The sequence below is a fragment of a genome, unplaced genomic scaffold (assembly GCF_019419815.1).
Source record: "Pyrus x bretschneideri cultivar Hongxiangsu unplaced genomic scaffold, Pyrus_bretschneideri_v1 Contig48, whole genome shotgun sequence".
In the NCBI taxonomy this organism is placed as follows: Eukaryota; Viridiplantae; Streptophyta; class Magnoliopsida; order Rosales; family Rosaceae; genus Pyrus; species Pyrus x bretschneideri.
In genome coordinates, this window is record NW_025999785.1 from 645,521 (window position 1) to 657,682 (window position 12,162).

The window sequence follows — 12,162 nt, forward strand, 5'->3', positions numbered from 1 at the left end:
GTTGCCTAGCCACTATATATCTATATTTATATGCAACCCAGTTGGTTCACTCATTGCATTCCCACCACCGTTGTTTTAGCGACGACCGATCGAGGAAACAAGGTATGGAGTCGGGTTCCGAAATGCCGTCGCCAAAAGTTACAATAATTGATTTTACAATTAGTGGCAGTTAAAGAGTCAAGCAAAATTAGTTAAATGTTTGTTATGATTCTTATGTAAATAAATAGATTAGTCAAGGATATAATTGTAATTGTAAGAGCAGTGTACTGTCTATATATACACTGCTGCATCATTGTAAGGTTATCTGATTAATGAATATATGAGAGATATTTAGAAACTGTGGATCTTGGTTTTCTACATGGTACCATCGCCACACCGCCTCACGGCTTCTTCGATCCTGCTCTCTTCCGCTCTTCTCTGATCGCCTTCTCCGATTGTCTTCTCCACCGTGATTGTCTGAGGTGTTGTTCTCTGATTTAGATTTTTTTTTTTTGCTTCTTCTTCTTGAATCTTGATGGCGTCTCCCTCCGATTCTTCTTCTCCAATTGAGTCGGTGCCTCCCTCAAACCCTAATTTCTCTTCCCCAAATCTCAATACCTCTCAGATGTATAATTCTCTCACGATTCAGAACATTGGCAGTATGGTTCCGATCAAGCTCCGGCGATCCAATTATCTGCCGTGGCGAGCTTTGTTTGCTCCGATTCTCCGTCGCTACAAGCTTCTAGGGATTGTTGATGGCACTGAGCCCTGTCCATCTCCCTTTCTTCCAGATCGCTCCATCAATCCAGATTTTGAGCAATGGTATGAGAAAGATCAGAATTTGCTTATCTGGTTCAATTCGACGCTATCTGAGGAAATTATTCCGTTCACCGTCGGTGTCTCCTCCGCTCGTGATCTCTGGCTCAAGCTTGAGCAGCGCTTTGGTGGTATTTCAGATGTTCATATTCATCAGTTGCGTTCGAAGCTTCAAAATGTTCAAAAAGGCTCTCAATCCATGGCTGACTATCTTCAACAAATCAAGGAGATCTCCGATTCTCTCACTGCCGCTGGTGCATCTGTTACTGATCGTGATCTCATTGCTGCGACTCTTGCAGGTCTTACTGATGATTTCGAATCTTTCACTGATTCCATCTTACTTCGCCTTTCTTCTACTTCGTTGGATGAATTACATGGCCTGTTGCTTACTAAGGAGTTGTCCATGGAGCGTCGCAAGAAAAGTTCATCTTCTGAGCCCTTTCATGCCTTCTCTGTGCAAAGCCAACCGCCTCTCCTTCCTACACCACCACAAGCTCTTGCTGCTCACAATCCTGGATCATCACCCCTTCAGAATTCTTTTCGGTATAATTCTAACAGAGGCTACAATCGTGGTTCTACCCGAGGCTTTACCCGTGGTTCTCATCGCAACTACAATCGTGGTTCCAATCGTGGGAATTTCAACTCTGGTTTCACTCGAGGATCTTATAATTCTGGATTCAATCGTCATGTTTCCTCTTCCGGATCCAAAACTCCTTGTCAAATTTGTGGCTCTACTAGTCATGAAGCTCTTGATTGCTTCGACAGAATGAATCCCGAAATCTCAGGCAAGTTTCCTCCAGCTAAACTTGCTGCCATGTGTGCTCACTATACTGCAAAGTCCTCTAATCCTTGGCTCATTGATTCGGGTGCCACCTCTCACATTACGAATGATATATCAAATCTTCAATCTCCTACTCCCTACCATGGTGAAGACAAGGTGTACATCGGAGATGGTAAAGGTCTGTCTATAGATCATATTGGCACATCTATTTTGCATACTCCTGCTCACTCGTTTAAATTGCCAAATGTTCTTCATGTGCCTCAAATGAAACATAGTCTTCTCTCTGCTTATCAGTTTATTAAAGATAATGATTGTTCATTAACACTTGACATTCATGGATCCTCTGTCAAGGATCGTTTTACGGGGAGGACGCTTTTACGGGGCCAAGTTAAAGATGGCTTCTTTCCGCTTCATGGTTCATCTGCTCTCTCTCCTGTCACTCCTCCTCCTACTGCACTTGTAAGTACTTCTGCTACCAATAAAGTTGCTATTCAAGGCCCCTCTTCTCTGGCCTTCTTCTGCAAAGACTGTGCTTTAGCAAAGAATCACAAGCTTCCTTTTGGTACTCATCAATCTGTATCTACTAAAAGTCTAGATTTGTTGCACTGTGATGTCTGGGGACCATCTCCTGTTGTATCAGTGAGTGGCTATAGATATTACTTGCTTATTGTTGATGATCACAGCAAGTATAGTTGGTTTTTTCCCTTAAAGTCCAAGTCTTCTGTATTTTCAACCTTTGTGGAGTACAAGTCCTATGTAGAGAACACTCTTGGTAATAAAATAAAAGTTGTTCGCTCTGATTCAGGGGGTGAGTTTACCAGTCATCAATTTCAGAATTTTCTTAAACTTCATGGTATTTTGCAACAATTTAGCTGTCCTCATACTCCTGAGCAGAATGGATGTGTTGAACGGAAACATCGTCATTTAGTTGAAACTGCTCGTACACTCTTCGTGCAATCTCAAGTGCCTCATATGTTTTGGGTTGAAGCTTTTTCTACTGCTGCATATCTAATCAATCGCCTTCCCCTTGGTGGTGTCCTGCAGTCTCCCTGGGAACTTCTCTTTGGCACTCCTCCAGATTATTCTCGACTCAAAATTTTTGGTTGCTGTTGTTATCCCTGGCTCAAACCCTATACTACATCTAAGTTGGCCAGCAAGAGTAAATCCTGTGTTTTCCTTGGGTACAGTCTTCAACACAAGGGGTATCGTTGTCTTGATCCAGTTACACAACGAGTGTATATCTCTAGGCATGTCATCTTTGACGAGACTACCTTTCCCTTTCAGAGTATATCCTCTGATTTTTCTGGTGCATCTAATGTTCTTGCTGACACTTCTCCAGTGCAGTCGTCTGTTAATCTGCAATTCACAATCCCTGCTGCTCACTCTGTACCTCATGTGCATCCTCCAGTATCTGTTAATGTTCCTGTCTCTCCAGAGGATCTTCCTGTCTCTGTTGATGTTTCAGTACCTCATGAGGATCTTCCAGTCCCTGCTGTTGTTCCAGTATCTCATGTGATCTCTTCTGAGCACTCTTCAGTGAATCCTTCTTCTGCCTCTTCTTCTGTTCCTAATACTCATCCTATGGTCACTAGATCCAAAGCTGGTATCTTCAAACCCAAAGCCTACTCCGCCACCAAACACCCTTTACCTGATCAGGTTAATATTCTTCCCACAACTTATCTTCAGGCTTCAAAACATGCTCACTGGAGGGCTGCTATGCAGGATGAAATCAATGCTCTGCAGTCAACCGGCACTTGGTCTCTCGTTCCTTTTACCTCCCAACAAAATATTGTTGGCTGTAAGTGGGTGTTTCGCGTTAAGAAACATCCCAATGGTACTATAGACCGTTACAAAGCTCGGCTTGTGGCCAAAGGATTTCATCAGCAAGCTGGTTTGGATTACAAGGAAACATTTAGTCCTGTTGCAAAACCTGTCACCATTCGGATTCTTCTATCTCTTGCAGTTCAATATGACTGGTTTCTTAATCAATTGGATATCAGTAATGCTTTTCTGCACGGTGACCTTCAAGAAGATGTCTACATGCAGCAACCTCCTGGTTTCAGTGATCCAAATTATCCGACTCATGTCTGCAAGCTTCGTAAATCCTTGTATGGATTGAAACAAGCCCCTCGGGCCTGGTTTGACAAATTATTTGCAGTACTTAAGTCCTTGGGTTTTCATCAATCTCAATCTGATGCTTCTTTATTTGTGCTCCAAGCATCTGTTCCTGTTTTTGTCTTGGTGTATGTCGATGACATACTTGTCACAGGTCCAAATCCTGCAGCTTGTCAACGTTTCATTCAGACACTAAGTACTGTTTTTCCCGTGAAGGATTTAGGCCCTTTGCACTATTTTTTGGGTCTTGAGGTTCAGAGATCTGCTGCTAGTCTTTTCTTACATCAAAGCAAGTATATATTTGACTTACTTCACAAGACTCGCATGGATGGTGCTAAACCATGTCTCACTCCTCTTGGCCCTATCAAACTCGATCACACTGGTCCCTTGTTACCTGATCCAACCGAATATCGCTCTATTGTGGGTGCTTTGCAATACCTCACTTGGACACGACCTGATTTATCCTTTGCTGTCAATCAAGTCTGTCAGTTTATGCATGCTCCTCGCGAACCACATCTTCAAGCAGCCAAACGTATTCTCAGATTCCTCAAAGCCACAGTTAGTCATGGGTTGTGGTTCACGAAAGGTACTGATCATCTTACTGCCTATTCTGATGCTGATTGGGCTGGCTGTCCATTCGATCGTCGATCTACTAGTGGCTATTGCATATTCCTGGGATCCAATCTTATTAGCTGGAGTGCTAAGAAACAACCCACGGTTGCTCGTTCCTCAACTGAAGCAGAATACCGATCATTAGCGCACACAGCTGCTGAAATCACCTGGATTTGCAAAGTGTTCAAAGATCTTGGTCTCCAGCTTCCTCAAGTCCCTTCTCTCTGGTGTGATAATCTGTCTGCCATATCTCTTGCATCCAATCCAGTCTTTCATGCTCGCACCAAGCATATTGAACTTGATTACCATTATATTCGAGAGTTGGTCCTTGCTAACCTACTCAAAGTCCAGTATGTGTGTTCTCAAGATCAGTTAGCTGATATTCATACTAAATCTCTGTCTAAATCTAGGTTTCTGTATCTGCAATCCAAGCTTGCCCTTGGACCTTTCGATGCCTCCAAGTTCAGCTTGAGGGGGTGTAAAGAGTCAAGCAAAATTAGTTAAATGTTTGTTATGATTCTTATGTAAATAAATAGATTAGTCAAGGATATAATTGTAATTGTAAGAGCAGTGTACTGTCTATATATACACTGCTGCATCATTGTAAGGTTATCTGATTAATGAATATATGAGAGATATTTAGAAACTGTGGATCTTGGTTTTCTACAGCAGTAAGGTCCAGGAAGAAGGTTCGGGTAGTTGTCGGCCTTCCAAGGCCAATCAAGTACGACGTGCACTTGAAGAACACGGTTGTTTTGTGGCAGCATACGACGGAGTTTCTTCTCAACTTGTTGACAAGGTGGTGGCGTAGTCTAAGGATCTGTTTGATCTGCCCACAGAAACCAAAGACAGCAGTGCCTGCAACAACATTGCAACCAGTGGCTACATCCGACCACCTCAGAATCCTTACCACGAGACCTTTGCGATTGATCATGCTACAAACTTACAAGATGTTCAGCAATTCACGAACCTCGTGTGGCCTGCCGGCAACGATCACTTCTGGTAATATTAATCAGTAAATGAATATATGATCATTCGTGTTAATTGCTGATATATATATATATATATATATATATATATAATCTTTTCTTTTGTACATGTATGATATAGAATTGGATCTGAATCCTCGATTTGCTTGGGTTTTTTTTTTTTTTTTTTTCTGTATGATTTAAGATTTTATTGGGTTGTCTACGTTTGTTTCTTGTTTATTATAACAAGACTAATTGGATGGCTAGTATATTTAGGTTAGTTTAAATTCGCGTCACATACACACTATAATCTATATACCTTAGTCAACTTGCTTTGTTTTTAATAGAGCGACAACGTTAGTGGGTTAGATAGTTAGTTGTTAGAGGGCAAGAAAATTGATGAAAATGGAATCTACACTATAATGCATAAACATGATTATTTTTATGCATCTCATGTTTCTCGCATTAGTGGGTTAGCTAGCCAACTTGAAGTGCATTTTTGCATATCCCATAACTTTGGTGTATGTTCACCGTGTGCCTTGCCTTCGAGAAATTACTTTCATTTTTTTTTGTTTTGTTTGTATCATTTGCGAATCCAAGGCCACTGCCAAGCTGTTATATGTATACACACATAGATATCGTTGGCCTACTCACCCTCAGAGAGACACAGTAGCGTTAGTGACGATCGGTCGAGTAATTTAAATATGGGGTCGGATAGAATGTCATATTTGCGATTCAAGTTAGGGTGTTGAAGATCTCAGGTTGCAGCTAGTTTACTATTCTTCAGTGATTTAGATCGATTCATTCTACGATTTTTCTTTAAATTTGAAGTTTTTAACATATGAATGCAGGTTCAGACGCCAAGGCATGCACGTACGAGGAGGAGCTCGGCAAGGAACTGGTGAAAAGTTGTGCAGGGTTACCGTTTGCCATAGTTGTCCTCGCGACAATGTTACTGCATAATATGAGAGTGTGGCAACCTAAGTCTCAACCCGAATTCCTCCAGTGGGAAATTGCGAACCAAGATGTTGTCTCCGACGTAACGAAAACCAGACGCTACCATAATCCTCCCTTTCTGGATGCCTGCTATTGTGATTTGCCTTTGTTATTCAATGGCTATCCATGGTGAGCCTCAGTACATTCAACTTAAAGAAAGCTGACTAGTTTAACTTTAACTAATTGTTTCTTATTTCATCCCGTTCAACAGTTCAACGAATGAGTTGGAACGATTAGTGCACCATGAGGAAAATGCAGAAGGAGGAAATTGAATGTTTTAGTTGAGGATGAATGTTTGATTTCTTAACGTTATCCGTCATGGCTGTTACGAAGTTAGTTGTCACATCCCGGCCCGAGATGGATCATTTTTCGTGCCCAACTCTACCGTAACATGATATTATCCGTTTTGGGCCCTCAGCACACCCTTACGTTTTTGTTTCTGGGAACTCAGACGAGAACTTCCCGATTGATCACCCATCCTGGGAATGCTCTCGTGCGCTACTCGCTTAACTTCAGAGTTCCTATGGAACCCGAAGCCAGTAAGCTCCCAAAAGACATCATGCTAGGTAGAGACGGGAATATACATATCAAGCTTACAGGATCGACTCCCCAGGAAGTGATCCACCTCGGGCCCGACTCTACCGTAGTACGATATTGTCCGCTTTAGGCCCTAGCACACCCTCACGGTTTTGTTTCTGGGAACTCACACGAGAACTTCCCGATGGGTCACCCATCCTGGGGGTGCTCTCGTGCGCTACTCGCTTAACTTCGGAGTTCCCATGAAACCCGAAACCAGTGAGCTCCCAAAAGGTCTCCTGCTAGGTAGAGATGGGAATATACATATCAGGCTTACAGGATCCACTCCCGGGAAGTGATCTGCCCCGGGCCCAACTCGCTTAATTTCGAAGTCCTCATGAAACCTGAAGCCAGTGAGCTCCTAAAATGCCTCGTGCTAGGTAGAGATGGGAATATACATATTAGGTTCACAGGATCCACTCCCCGGGAAGTGATCTGCCCCTGGGCCCGACTCTACTGTAGCACGATATTGTCTACTTTGAGCCCCAGCATATCCTCACAGTTTTGTTTCTGGGAACTCAGACGAGAACTTTCCGATAGGTGACCCATCCTGAGAGTACTCTCATGCGTTACTCGCTTAACTTCGGAGTTCCCATGGAACCCGAAGCCAGTGAGCTCCAAAAGGCCTTGTGCTAGGTAGAGATAAGAATATACATATCAGACTTACAGGATCCACTTTCCTAGACGATGTGAGATGGTACATTAGTTTTGTACTAAAATATTTGATTGGAAGTCTTGCTTGGTTTAGATTCTGTAATATTTGAGTTAAAGAGAAGAGAGCAAGCTACCAACGTCTTTCGAGCGTTCGAGAAACAATTGTATTTTACTGGAATAACAAAGCAAACAATGAATCAAAAACTGTATAAAGTTCATCAAATGTAGGATCATAACAGATACTGCTTCCCGTATGAAAAACGGAACATGTTATCCCCGTCAAATGGATCGAGAAGTCATAGGGTACATGTACTGGGAGAAGTTTATTGTATTTTTAAATAATACAGGGATGAGTACATATAATTGACAATTAAAAGAAAAAAAAACTCATCCTGGATAACCAAAATTCCCCAGAAAATTAGGATTAATTAGAATCAAGGTTCAGTATATCTATGGAATTGGTATCATGATTTGATGAATCACTTTCAAAGTATCCTTTCCCTCTCATTTGACCCAATAAGCATGGAAACAACTTCTCTCATGGTCGGGCGGTTGAAAGGGGACATACTGGTGCACATCAAAGCAATTTTCAAGACAGTAATCATGTGAGAGACAGTAGCTTCATCTTGTAAATCTAATCGAGCATCGAGTACTCCTGAAGACAACAAATGGAGCAGAAAATAGTTTCTTACCCAAGTTACCAGGTCACCGCCTTCCTCTATCGATTGTACAGGCGTTCTGCCGGTCAGCAACTCCAGAAGGACTACTCCGAAGCTGTAGATGTCACATTTTTCTGTGACTTTCAAAGTGTATACATATTCTGGAAGAAAAGATTATGTATCAGTATCTAAAGCATTAATCATCCTAACTATAACAGATAGCATTCGGGGGTTATATCAAATCGATCTTCTAAGTTGTATGGTATTAAGATTAGTTAAAAGATAGCTTACCAGGAGTAATGTATCCATAAGAACCTGCAACTACAGACAGAGTCGTAGAGTGTGGCATGTCCATCACCCTTGCCAACCCGAAATCCCCAACACGAGATTCAAACTTGTCGTCAAGAAGAATGTCATTGGACTTTATATCACGGTGAAAGATTATCGGTTTGCAATCATGATGCAAGTAAGAGAGACCCTGAGCAGCCCCAAGGGCAATCATGAATCTCGTTGTCCAATCAAGACTACAAGATGTTCCATGAAGCAATTCTCCCAAGCTGCCTCTCGCCATGTACTCATAGAGCAGAAGATTGCAACCCTGGTAGTAGCAGAAACCGTATAGCTTTACAATATTTCGATGCCTGATTTTTCCTAAAGTTAGAATTTCAGCATGAAAACTGTTATCCACATTGTTCCCCTCCCTGCTGGATACTACTTTCTTAACAGCAACTGTATGACCCGTCGGTAAGACTGCTTTGTACACGGTTCCACAAGCTCCTCTTCCAATTGCAAAGCTCTCATCAATATTTTCAGTCGCCGCAACCAAGTCTTGGAAAGTGAACCCTGCAGCCTTTGGACAAAATTAGATGTCCAAAACCGGCAAAGAGAATGATTTTTCCTGCAACGAAGAAACTACGCTCGTGGGACGTCTCATGACATAAACAAGGATTGCAATCAAAATGAGAGAAACACCACCAATAGCTGCTGCGATGATAGCGATGATTTTACCCAAGTGGGGGCGTTTCTTCGCCACATCCGGAGGAAAAGAGAGTGAAGATGGTAATGTTGCGCAATCACCAAGAGGCCCGCCGCAGAGTCCTTTATTCCCAACAAAGCTGTCAGCATTCATATTCTGAAAGAATGGTAAATGAGGGATAGGCCCTGCCAAGGCATTGTACGACAGGTTGCAGACAAGTAGACTCAAAAGATTCTGGAAAACACCTGGAATTACACCTGTCAAATTGTTGTTATTGAGTAGCAGGAATTCCAGTAAGATAAGATTTCCAAGCTGAGGAGGTATCTGCCCGGAAAGGTTGTTAAAACTGAGATTTAATGCAATCTGCAGGCTCGAAAGGGAACCCAACTCCGCTGGGATGCCGCCAGAGAATGAGTTGCCACCCATTTGTAGCTCAGTCAAACGTACAAGGTTTCCCAGCGCAACTGGTATGTTTCCGGAAAGATTGTTTTCAGAAAGCTTGAGAAGCTCCAACTGAGAAAGTGTTCCTATCTCACTTGGCAATGCATCTGAAAAGTTGTTATTGCTAAGATCAAGCCGTTGAAGTGTTTTACAATTGAAAATTTCAGGCGGTATCCTTCCAGAAAGAGAATTTGATGAGACATTAAAGGTCACCAACTGTGGGAGGCTACCAATCTCTCTAGGCAACTCCGATGTGAAGTAGTTGCCCGAAAGGTGCAGCCTTTGCAAAGTTCTACAGTTGCCAATTTCTGGAGGAATGGCTCCCCTGAACTTGTTCTGATCCAACTCCATTGTAGAAAGGTTAACCAGTTTGCACATTTCGGATGGAAAAGTACCCGTGAGGTTGTTTCCAACTAGACGAAGCTGCACTAATGACTTGCAGCTTGTGATGCCATTTGGTATATTACCAGTGAGCCTGTTAGACCCCAAATTTAACAAAATCATGTTAGAATTTCTGCAGAGATGATGAGGAACTCCCCCCGTTAAGAAGTTTTCGGATAAGTCAACCACCCAAAGCGCGCTATACACTCCAAGGCCTTGAGGGATTACGCCACTCAGCAAATTGTGGAACAATTGCAGCATGATCAGTTCAGTCAAGTACTGGATTCTGGTAGGAATTGAACCGGTGAGAAAATTGATAGAGAGGTCGAGCTTAGTCAGGTTTGTAAGACTTGTGAACTCATCTGGAATAACACCTGTGAATTGGTTCTTGAAAAGATAAAGCAATTGCAATCCCGCTATCTTACTGAGCTCAACCGGTATCTCTCCCGATAATAAGTTCTCCGAAAGATCAATCTGTGCTACTTGAGAAAGATTGCCAATCTCTCTTGGAACTGTCCCATTCAACATATTTCTGTAAAGATACAACTTCTTCAGATAAGCAATGTTTCCGAGCTCCCTTGGAATCTCTCCCACAAGCTTGTTCTCATACAGGGCAAGAATTTCCAAATTTGTACAGTTGCCAAGTTCCTTTGGAATAACCCCGGAAAGCTGGTTACCCCAAAGAAACAAAGCTCCCAAATTCTCAAGCATTCCAAGCTCCTTAGGCATTTCTTCACTTAACTGATTTTCCGCTAGACCAAGAAACTCCAAGCTCTCACATTCACCTATCTCTGTAGGCAAGCGTCCGGATATTAAGTTCTCCCCTGCCCGGAAAGTCCTCAATCTTTTGAGATTTCTAAGAGAGCGCGGCAAAATTCCGCTAAGATTGTTAGAGTACGCAATCAATTGGGACAGGGATGAAAGATTTCCAATTTCTTCATGGATAGGCCCTGATAATCTATTGTTGCAGAGATTCAGTACTCGTAAACTTGAAAGCGTAGCTATTGGTTTAGGAATTTGACCTATAAAGTTATTGTCATTCAAATATAGAACCTCCAAACTCGAACAATTTCCGATGTCTTCAGGTATACTCCGAGTCAGTTCATTGAAAGAAAGATCAAGATAGTTCAGGTGAACCAATCCGCCAATGCTCGGAGACAAATAACCCGAAAGATTCATTGAGCTCAAGTCAAGAGACAGCACAACCGGATTGTATCCACTGCTGCAATTCACTCCTCTCCATCCACAAGGTGTGAAATCATTGGAATTCCAACTACCAAGATGATCAAACCTATCAACTAATCCGCTCTTGAATTTTAGAAGATGTTGACCCTCATCGTTAAGCCCCGCGGATTCGAAAACCAAAAGGGCAGCAACAAGGACAGTTATAGTAATCAAGAAACCATATGACATGTTCACCATAACCATCAAATGGAATTGAAACCAATAACCCTTAGTTTGTAGGGTTTCAGCACTCACAGCACCACTTTCTCATCAACAGTTCCATGATTTTTTTGACGAAAACTAGACTTCGAGGAAGTTAACACAACAAATATGAAGGGTGATCACAAAAGCAAAAGATTCAGATTTGAGAAAGATACAAGGGTTTTGATAACTTGCAGGGAACGATGATTTTACATACCTGGAGTTGATGACCAATAGTGGGAAAAAAAAAAAAAAAGGAATCTCATCAAAGAGAAGCAACCAAAACTCGAGGAAGCGGCAAGAAACGCATTCCACTTTCCCGGGAAAATAAAACTTTCTGGGAAAATTCATTGGATGTTTATGGTTAAAAAGAAAGAGTGGCGCGTCATTGCAGTGAATTGCCACCTTTCTAAAGATAATTTTAAAGGATAAGAAGCCGAGTGTTCATTCATTTTGTCACCCTACTGAATGATTCAGAAGATCCTACTTTGTGTGAATCTGGAAGAGAGAGAGAGAGAGAGAGAGAGAGAGAGAGAGAGAGAGAGGAGGGAGATAGTGATACAGGAATGGCCGACAAAGCATGCACGATGCATAACCTTTTCTCTCCTCTCACTCCTCTTCCATAATATTTTAGCGTTTCACAAAAACCAACTGAGATTGTTTCAGTTTTGTATTGTTCTGCTGATATTGTACTCTCATAAAAAAACATGAAGTGCTTTCAGATCAAATAACTAAAAACGCTTTAGATCACGTTTAACAGAACAAATTAAGAAATTATACTTC

General features: G+C 42.0%; 1 pseudogene; it reads right to left on the minus strand.

Moving 5' to 3' along the window:
- Positions 1 to 7,742: 7,742 nt before the first annotated feature.
- LOC125468042 lies at positions 7,743 to 11,979 on the minus strand (annotated as a pseudogene).
- Between the last annotated feature and the right edge of the window lie 183 nt (positions 11,980 to 12,162).